The sequence below is a fragment of the Rhincodon typus genome, chromosome 11, assembly GCF_021869965.1.
Source record: "Rhincodon typus isolate 14 chromosome 11, sRhiTyp1.1, whole genome shotgun sequence".
In the NCBI taxonomy this organism is placed as follows: domain Eukaryota; kingdom Metazoa; phylum Chordata; class Chondrichthyes; order Orectolobiformes; family Rhincodontidae; genus Rhincodon; species Rhincodon typus.
Genome location: NC_063342.1, coordinates 60223111 through 60234457, shown reverse-complemented (window position 1 = coordinate 60234457; position 11347 = coordinate 60223111).

The window sequence follows — 11347 nt, the reverse complement described above, 5'->3', positions numbered from 1 at the left end:
CCCCCTCCTCCTGTCAATCAGACAAAATGCCCATCCTCCCTGCTAACCATCTGAGGACATAAGCAAGTCTTTCCATATCTGGAGAAGTGTCCCGACCGGAAAGGTCAACTTTCCTGCTCTTCTGATGCTGCCTGGCCTGCTGTGTTCCTCCAGCTCTACACTGTGTTATCTCTTTCTAGGTGAAGCAGGTTTTCACCTGTACCTCCTCCAATCTTGTGTATTGTGTTCGCTGCACCAATGTCAAGTACTCTACATTGGAGAAACCAAATGCAGACTGGGTGACAGTTTTGCAGAACACCTCCAGACACAGGGAGACCATGAAAGCTCCACACAGTCACCCGAGGGTGGAATCTAATGCAAGTTCCTGGCACTGTGAGGCAGCAGTGCTAACCACTGAGTCAACGTGCTGCCATGTTTCTGTCCCCTCCCCTCAGCGCAGTGGGACCATCTATTCTTTCCGGTATGGCAGTTAGACACACATTATTCTGCCATTCTCACATTCTGATCACATAATTTGCACTATCTACACCCTTCCTCTACCAGCACTCCAACCGCCCGCCCTGACTATTGCATAAATGCTACCAGCTCCACACGTCACATCAGCTCTGATGAAGAGATAGTAAGAACTGCCAATGCTAGAGTCTGAGATAACACAGTGTGGAGCTGGAGAAACACAGCCAGCCAGGCAACATTAGAGGAGCAGGAAAGCTGACGTTTCGGGTTGGGATCCTTCTTCAGAAATGCGGGAGGGGAAGGGGGCTCTGAAATAAATAGAGAGGGGGGGCCAGTGATAGCAGGTGGATAGTGGAGTGGATAGGTGGGAGAGAAGATGGACAGGACAAGGAAGCGGGGATGGGGGGAGGTGGTGGACTTGGGATGAGGACAGGGGTGGGGAGATTTTGAAGCTAGTAAAGTCCACATTGAGACCATTGGGTTGTCGGCTTCCAAGGCGGAATATGAGGTGCTGTTCTTCCAGTTTCCAGGTGGCATCGTTGTGACACTGGAGGAGGCCCAGGATGGACATGTCATCCAGGGAGTAGGAGTGGGAGTTGAAGTGGTCCATGACTGGGAGGTGTTGTTTGTTGCGAACCGAGCGTAGATGCTCCACAAAGCGGTCTCCGAGCCTCCACTTGGTCTCACCAATGTAGAGGAAGCCACATCGGGAACAGCGGATACAATAGACCACATTAGCGGATGTGCAGGTGAACATCTTTTTGATGTGGAAGGTTTTTTTGGAGCCTGGGATGGAGGTGGGCAGGTGTAGCACCTCCTGCAGTTGCAGGGGAAGGTGCCCGGGGTGGTGGGGCTAGTGGGGAGTGTGGAGCGGACAAGGGAGTCGCGGAGAGAGCGATCCCTCCAGAAGGCAGGTAAGGGTGGGGAGGGAAATATATCCTTGGTAGTGAGGTCAGATTGCAGGTGGCGGAAGTGGTGGAGAATGATGCGTTGAATCCGGAGGTTGATGGAGTGATACGTAAGGACAAGGGGAATTCTGTCTTTGTTTTTATTGCGGGGAGGGGGTGTGAAGGCTGAGGTGTGGGAAACCCAAGAGATGCGGTCGAGGGCGTTTTCAACCACTGTCGGGGGTGGGAGGAGGGGGGGGAGGCGTGGAATTGCGGTCCGTGAAATACAAGGACATCTGGGATGTTCAGGTATGGAAGTCCACATCTTAGGAGCAGATGTGGCAGAGGCAGGGGAATTGGGATTGCATTCTTGCAGGAAGGTGGGTGAGAGGAGGTGTAGTCTAGGTAGCTGTGGGAGTTGGTGGGCTTGAAATAGATGTCAGTTTTGAGGTGGCCACCAGAGATGGAAACAGAGAGGTCCAGGAAGGAGAGAGAGGTATCAGAGATGGTTCAAAATCTCCCCACCCTCGACCTCATCCAAAGACCAGCCCCCCTCTCATCCCCACCTCATTGACTTGTCTGTCTTCTCTCCCACCTATCTGCTCCTCCCACCTCACTGACCAATCCCTACCGTTGCCAAACTACACTCACTTTTACTAGCTTCATCCCCACCTCCTTGACTTGTCCATCTTCTCTCCCACCTATCTGCTCCTCCCACCTCACTGACCAATCCCCACCATTGCCTATCTACACTCACCTTTACTAGCTTCATCCCCGCCTCCTTGACCTGTCCATCTTCTCTCCCACCTATCCGCTCCACTATCTGCATGCTATCACTGGCACCTCTCTCTATTTATTTCAGAGCCCCCTTCCCCTCCCCCCTTTCTGAAGAAGGGTCCTGACCCAGCTTTCCTGCTCCTCTGATGCTGCCTAGCCTGCTGTGTTCATCCAGCTCCACACTGTGTTAGCTCTGATGAAGAGTCATCTAGTCTCAAAATGTTAAAGAAACTTGCGCTTTCTCCATGGATGCTGCCTGGCCCGCTGTGAGTTCCAGCTTTTTTATTGTTTTCAGTCCCGACCTGTGCGCCCCCCCCATGTTTATCAGAGACAGACGTGCCCCTCCTCCTATGAATTAGAGACAGACTTGCCCCTCCTCCTGTCAATCAGAGATAGACCTGCCTCCCCTCCTGTCAATCAGACAGACCTGCTCCATCTCCTGTCAATCAGAGCCAGACCTGCCCCTCCTCCTGTCAATCAGAGACAGACCTGCCCCTCCACCTGTCAGAGAGGAACCATCCCCACCTCATGTCAATCAGAAACAGACCTGCCCCTCCTGTTGTCAATCAGAAACAGACCAGTCCCCATCCCGTTAATCTAGGCAGCATGCCTCTCCTCCTGGGAGATAGCAAGAACTGCAGATGCTGGAGTCAGAGATAACACAGCATGGAGCTAGAGGAACACAGCAGGCCAGGCAGCATCAGAAGATCAGGAAAGTTCACGTTTTGGGTCGGGACCCTTCTTCAGAAATGGTGAGGGGGAAGGGAGATCAGAAATAAATAGAGAGAGGATGGGTGGGCTGGGGAAGGTAGGTGGGATGGTGATTGGTGAGTGCAGGTAGGGAGTGGTGGGGATTGGTCAGTGAGGTGGGAGGGGCGGATAGGTGGGAGAGAAGATGGACAGGTTGCATCAAGAGGCGGGGGTGAAAGGGAGGGCTGGACATCTGAATAAGTGTCTCGACCCGAAACGTCACATTTCCTTCTCCTCTGACACTGCGTGGCCTGCTGTGTTCCTCCAGTTCCACACTGTGTTATGCCTCTCCTCCTGTCAATCAGACAAAATGCTCCTCCCCCTGTCATAGAGTCATAGAGATGTACAGCACCGGAACAGACCCTTTGGTACAACTCATCCATGTGGACCAGATATCCTAAATTAATCTAGCACCGTTTGCCATCAGTTGGCCCACATCCCTCTAAAACCTTTCTATTCATATACCCATCCAGATGCTTTATAAATGTTGTAATTGTACCAGCCTCAACCACCTCCTCTGGCAGCTCATTCCATCAATGCACCACTTTATGCGTGAAAAAGTTGCCCCTTCGGTCCCTTTTAGATCTTTCCCCTCTCACCTTAAACCTATGCCCTCTAGTTTTAGGCTCTCCCACCATCAGAAAAAGTCCTTGGCTCAATCCTGTCTCCCCTCCTCCTGTCTATATAGACAGTCTTGCACCTTGCCCTGTCAATCAGAGACTGACCTAGCCCTTATCCTATAAAAACAGACGGAACTGCTCCTCTTCCTGTCAGTTAAAGACAGATTTGCCCTTGTGTGCAGAAGTATGACAATTTGGACATCAGGGCTAAAGGGATCAAAGGGGACAAACAGAAAATAGGGTATTGAGTTGGATGATCAAACATGATTGTATTGAATGGTGGAGCAGGCTCAAAGTGCCAATGAACTACTCCTACTCCTATTTTCAATATTTCTGAGTTTCTATGTCTGTACATCATTAGATGTACTGCACAACTAAAACAATACCTGAGGTGACTTTTTGAAATGTTTCTTAAAAGGACCTTCAGCTGATCTCGGGTAAAGTTGTAAAACCAAACCCACTGGCTTGGCGAGCATGTCTACAATCTGAAGCTGTAATCACTATTTTTAGGATCCTTGTCTTGCAATTATCCAGCATCTTTCATTGCCTCAGGATTTCCTAAAGCACTTTAAAGTCAACTAATCACTCTTACATTTTTAACTTGTGCACAATGGCAAAACTGACCTAAAATGGCTTACACGATTGCCTGACTGCAAACTGAGGCAAATCCAGGAGATCCATGTGAAATAAAGGAAACTGTTTCCACTGAGATGACCATTTTATCTGAACGCATCAAATCCAAACAACTGAATCATCTTCAAGAAATTCACATCTCTTGATTTGATTCACAATTGTATGTTAATTCTACATATTGGGAGATGAAAGACTTGCCTGCCAGTTAGTCAGGTTAGAAAGACAGTGGAACTAGACTTGGGAAAATACAACAAACCATAATTCAGTAGTTGTTTTTGACCAGCAAAGCAGTGAGAAAGATCACAGATTAGTAACTGTGATGACTAAAGTATTCTTCTTCCCTGTGCCTCTTATCATCTCAAAAATCCACTTGTTGAGAAAGGAAAATGGGGAAATAACTATTCAGTGAGAACTCAAGGATATCTCCAAACTTCAACATTGCTGAAGATACCAATCAACAATTAAACAATTGTAACCTTTATTCTCCCTGTCTGTACCAGAAACTCTGCCTTTTAAACTTATTGTCTGAGTTTATGTGTGTGAGGTCACTTTCTTTTCATTGTATTTTTCAAGGTTATTGGGTAATAAAATTATCCTTTCACTCAAGAAAACCTTTGTAATTGCCTCTTTTGTTCTAGTCTATTTAATTACATTGATGAACGATATAGCTACATGCTAAAATGGAATAAAAAGATCTATTGGGACAGGACCAAGTGCAGGTTAAAAAGAGAGAAACAGATTCTCACTCCTCAGCTGCTCATAGCAATATTAGGAGCAATTGAATAAATGGTTGGTCGATGCCATGGATTTTCAAAATAGTCCTCATGGAGATAGAAATACGAAGAGGTTGAGAGACATAATTGCAGTGTATTGGGATTAAATAGATGAATGCTGCCTTAATTCTAATGTTAATTATACCATCAGCCCCATTGATATCTCAGTACATTCCCGCCCTTGAATTTGGCCACTATAAATTAGCAGAAAATCAGCTCTGCTCCATTCTTGTTTCAACTTGAATCTTGTGATGAAAGTGATTCCTGCTCCCCTATTTCACTCTTTCACTTACTGAGCCCCTGGTTCATTCATTACCTGACTGTACTGTATGCTCATCTTGGAGATGACTAGATTAAAATAAAAGTACTGATTAACTACTGGAAAGATTCAGCATTGCAAAGGTTTGTGAGCTCAAAAAGTAAGTTTCCAGTTTTCAAATCACAAGCGAACCGCATGACTGAACTACAATTTTAAACAAGAATTAAACTGTAGAGGCATACTATACTTTACAAATTAGATTGAGTAGTTGAGTTCTGAAGAAGGATCACTGGATCCAAAACATTAACTCTGCTTTCATTCCCCAGATGCTGCAAAACTTGCTAAGGTTCTACAGCAATTTCTGTTATTGTTTGAGATTTAAAAGATGCTTTTGTAACGAAATGGAAACTATGTGAAATCTGCAATCATTGAGGAATAATGGACTGATTTTCATCTCCAGATGTAAATCATTTAGTTCTACTTTTCATTGTTTAAAGACACTTGAATCCCAAGAGCTAAATCACTATATTGTCCTATCTAACCTTACTTAGATAATAAGCTGAATGTTCCTATTTTTGATATATGTTATTTTTGGGGAAGTTTCAAGTTGCATGCCCCATTGTAACTTGCAGCAGCTTTTTACATGCAATCCTCTGCTGCTTATGTTATTAATTACGCTTTCAGACTCTATGTTGTTGCTGCATCAGACAGTGACTGAGGCAAACAGTATGTTCACCTTCATAGCAAGAAGATTTGAGTACAAGAGCAGGGATGTTTTGCTGCAATTGTAGAGGGGCTTGGTGAGACTGTAATCCCTGGATTGTAAGGACTGGATTCCTGGATTCTAGATCTTGGTCGGTCTTCATGTGCCTGACTGACCATGCCCAAACCCTGGACTGAGATCTGAGAGAAGTGGCATCACCTATAGTCCCCCTTTGCTCCACCGACGACCAGCCTTCTAAACTTCTGACATCACCATGTAATTGCTACACATGATGCATGCTTGCTACATATGCTGCTGGCATATGTTGCCAAAGTGACATTGATGTAGCAACATGCTCAATGCCTTAACTGTTCAGAACTGGCAACAATGATGAGCTGTTTGCCCTTCTGTCTGTTAAGGCAAAAGGCAAAGCAAGCCAAAGAGGCTGTGAGTGCCAAAAAGAGCACAAAGTAAATAAGCATTATGAAAGCAAACCGTGAGCCATAAAATGCATCCCATGTAGATACATGAGATGAATGTGCGTTTTTACGCACAGGCAACCTGTCAGAAGCATTGGAATGCAAGGTTTTGATGAGCACTAAACTGCAGTGGTGAAGTGCTAAAGTGTATTATGAGTTAGTCTGAGATCTGTCATGATGAGGCTATTGGTTTGCTGATGTTGATTTCCAACGATGAAAGTGGTCACTGCCCATACAGCATGAAGGCCTGGAGAAAGTCTGGCAAACTGCATGTGTCAGGCAACTGCTCTGATTTTCACGTCTGGAACTGCCACCATCCAGATTCTTGGCAGTGCATGGGAGAATTGCAAACAGCATATAATTGAGGCAAGATTAGCTAATAATGGGGTGCAAATACATGGAAATAAGATAGCCACCATTTATTAATGAGATTCAGAGCTCATCATCGAAATCGTAAGGGATAGATTGGATTTCTTTCCCTGACACTGAGATTTTTCCATTCTCATCATCTTTTTTCCCAAATTGCCACTCAAGGTCTGGGAAAATTCCACAAAATGATTTGCAACTGCAAATGCCAATTCCCATGGATTTGGGAAGGAGACAAAAATTGTACAAATTAACTTTAAAGGGATGAGAAAATTAAAGGGAAATGTCACAATTATTGGATAAAACTGAGATAGCCTCTGATAAACGTTTTCCATATTACATCTGTTCACCATAATACTGGTTAATCATCTTAGTATCAAACATTTTTGTTTTTTTTGGATTCAGAGAATGTTTTTAATTAACATCAGGACACTCTTCCTGCTGTTAAGCTTCACCATTTATCCACACTGGGGACTAATACTGATGTAAACTGGGTTATTTGTATTCAAATTTGTGTTAATTTGAAACCAACAAGGCCCAGAGTTGGATTTGAAACTGTGCATTTCCAATACAGTGACAAGCTTGTTCCTCACTCCGCCACTTTCAGCTCCCTAAAGAGTTGTTTTGATGAACAACAGTTGGTATAATTAATCCATCAGCAAATTTTTGCATGTCTGAAGAAATACAGGATTAAAAATGACAGACAAGGATGAAAGAACAGTGATCTGTCAGTAAAGAATGGTGCTGACAAACAGTTTTTGTGTGGTCCTGAAGATGATGCAGTGCTGCAGGAGTTTGTAAGGGTTCATTTCTTCCACATCACCGTCTAGCATCAGCCCATAGATCAGTGCTTGCAGTACAAATGAAAGGAAGTACAACAAAGTTTCAAGGTACAGCTGTCTGTTGGCTTCCATGCACACATGCAAGCTCAGTGCTGCATTTTAGTAGCCAGTGATATTGTAGCAGACCACTGAGTTTGACACTTTTCTATCTACAGATACAGTCTCCGAAAATCAGGGCTGGTTACCAATATTAATAGACATACCAAAATCTACAGAAATGGTTGATGATATCTTAACAAATGTAGTCAAACAGATATGATCATAAGCCAAGCTGTTAATTACCCTGAAATGCCCTTCTCCATGCAATATTCTGTGCATCCAGCAAAAGTTGCCATATCTCAAACTTTCATCCTCACCACTCTATTATATAGATTGGAGTCATTGATCAGTTATTGCTATCACATCAAGCAATTTGATTATTACTTGACATCAAAGTGGCAGAATATAATAAACGCCATTATAACTGAAACTGAGGTAATAAGAAAAGTTAGTTTGATCTGCATGTGTCACCCATATGCCTGTTAATAACATTTCTAATGTATTCTATCATGAGTTTTAGATATCTTTAGAGGACTGGGAAGATCAAGACCATTTAGAAAGCTTGCAATAGTGTACCAACCACTGGGAAGACACAGCCACCAACAGGCCATCATGGACATTTGGCTGGCCTCCTGTTCATGCTGGCATCTACTGTTGTTCCCTGATTCCAGCAAATACATTACCTCAATTGATTCCAATTAGCAAACCTTCTTGTGACAAGAAAGAAAGCTCTTAGTTGAAAAAAAAGTGCAGCTTGTGAGAACAGAAAAAAAGCAAGAAGGTCCCTTTGTGTGAATGTGCAAAACCTGCTCAAACTTTCTCAATAAGGCAACATCTCGATCAACGATCAATTTAATGAACCTTCTTTGAACTGCCTCTAATACAAGTGTGAATCTCTTCAATATAAGACGCGAAATTGTACACAGTACTGTAGATATGGTCTCACCAACGCCCAAATTACTCTCCATGAGCTGAGTCAGCAGATGGAGAAGTGAACCAGCTTGGATCTGGAGAAGAAGCAGTGAAAGGAGCGACAATAAAATGGGTGGGTGATAGGGAAAACAAAAGTGCCTCTAAGGTCAGAGAAAGAGATGCCCTTTCTTGTCACTGTGACAGGCACAGAAGCAATTTTAAATTAAGTTATCAATTAGATTCAGCGATGGAAAGCATCAATATCCAACAATATTTCCCCGATACCAGACTCCTGCAAAGCATGAGAAAATATCCCACAATCTAACTTACGTGCTTTTTTTTTATTTTACAATTATTGGAATGTTCGTGATACCGGCTGCTGAAGCCCTCATGCCTAATTACCCAGACTCCACCCTCAAACTCATTTTGGACAGGGTATTAAATCCCACCCAGTAACTCTATTTCTCTCTCCACAGTTGCTACCTGCTCTGCTGTACATTTCCAGCATTTTCCATTCGTACTTGCAATTTCCAGCATCCACAGTGCTTTGCTTTTGTTAAAAAAAAATCAGAATGTTTTTTCTCCTGATCAATATTTAACGAATGCTGCCAGTTTCCAATCATTGCCGTCTGCGGTTATATGAGTCATGAGGACGCATCTGTATTCAGCATGATACTACCATGATCGGCAGCTGGTCTATTAATGCGCAGTGTGCGCGCACACACACATACACAATGTAATAGTGAATGGGAGGCACATTGGACATCGGAGCTACAACCTGGTTTCCCAACGTGAGTTAGTGATCTTGAGTACTGCCTTTTGAACATTCTGAAATCTTGAAGAGAACTAGATTTGCTCTGTCAGTAGGTCAGCGCTCAGGATATTTTAATGAGAGCAAACGACACCTGATATATTTATAGCTGGTTGATATATCTTAACACCACACTCTTTTCTCAATATTAAAGCAACAAGGTCATGAACAACACCATGGTACAAGCTAATTTGTCAGTGCAATGAAACAATACAACTAACCAACAGAAAATTTCAGCCCTTGTTGATTCCATGACAACTGCATGATCTACTGCTCATATAGTTCTCTCTGTGGATGCTTCTTGTTCTGTGTTATTTCAGAATTGCTGTTACTTTTGAAGAGAGAATCAACAATCTACCCAATAGTCCTTATGGAATTTCTCATGTGCATTTCAAAGGCATTCAGGAAATGTAAAGGAATGAAATAAAACATGTCCTTTTGTTAAAAAAAACTTGCTAAAATACAACTTCCAACAAATGACATTCAGCTGTTTATCTTCCTGAAGTATTTTCACAGCAAAGAAGATTAGGTTTTGGAAGAAAGAGAATTGGAACTCAATCGATGCTGTTAGAAAATTTTGACTTGGATTCATAAAAAGTGAATTTAGATTTGCAATTCTGTACATATACCCATGAAAATTCATCTGATAATCAATAATATTTGATTTTCTTTTGATTTGATTATATGCTGTTCACCATTTCTATTCCTCCTTGTATAGTGAAAGTATCTAAATCAAAAAATGTCAATGATTGTTAATAATATTTATTAGAAGCCCTTACATCTTTGGTAAGAAGTACATGATTCACATTCAAGATGCTATTAGTCCTTAAGCATGGTTCTTCACAATGGTGCAAACTACAGTGTGTGATTTATGGTAGCACTCTGAGTCATACGGCTGTAAATTCAAGTTTGACCTGAGCATTATAATCTGGGCTGACACTCCGACGTATTACTGCGGGAGTACTGCATAATGGAAGGTAAAAATGCCTTCTTTCAGAAACGGGCTAAACTGAGACTGTACAGCCCTGTCAGTCCCGTGACACTATTTCACATGAAAACATGAGAACTCCCCAGCAGCATGACCTATGTTTATACATCCACCAACATCACTAAAGAAGATTGTTTGGTTTTTACACATTACTATTTAAGGACCTTGTCTGCAAAATAGCTGCTGCATTTCTGTCATGATTATCAGATATGCCCACCATGTGATCAATGATCAGTACATTGATAAAGCGCGTCTAACTCTCTTTTATTTTGTAAAGATTGAAGTTAAAAACAGACCAACAGTCAAGCTTTTGGTTTAAACAAGTTAACATATAGTTTATTAAAATTTTTTAAGTGAAGCTTCCTTAGGGATAAAGAGATAAAATTATTGACGAGACATTTGAGATATTAAAATTTAAAAAGTACTGATAAAGTAAAAGTGCACTTACAAAAAATAATCTTCATAAATCGCTGTGGTATCTGAGTAGAGCCCAAGACTTGAGTTCTTTATTTCTGTGATGGTTTCTGTAGTTAAGTAGGTGATGTTTTCCTTTACAGAAATGTTCCTCAGAACATCAGGTTTTAGGAGAGAAGATTCTTGGCTTCTGGTTTGTAGGCATTTTGTTTTTAATGGCCCAGTTACTTTACAACACCCCATTAACTGGTTTTGAAATGTCTCTCCCTTTCTCTGTCTTTCTCACCTCTCTCTCTGCCTGGAGAGAGATTTTCTTTTGAGATATTCAATAAGACATCTCTCCTTATCTCATTGTCAAAACTCTCCTTTGAGGGTAGCTCTGAAAGCCTTCTTCTTGTAATTCTGCACATTGGCTGTTCTTAACCAGTTTGTTTGTATTGTTTGTATATGTGTTTTTCAGTTGTGGAGCCCTTGAAGAAAGAAATCAATTGTGCGGAGTCCCTTTTGAAGTTTTCCTCCATCTGCTGTCTATTGAAAGCTAAAATTATTACACCTTTGTTGTCAGTACGCAAACTCCAGATATTTTCAAGTATGTGACTCTGCAATCCACTTAGAACCTGGACCTGTATAATCAGGTGACC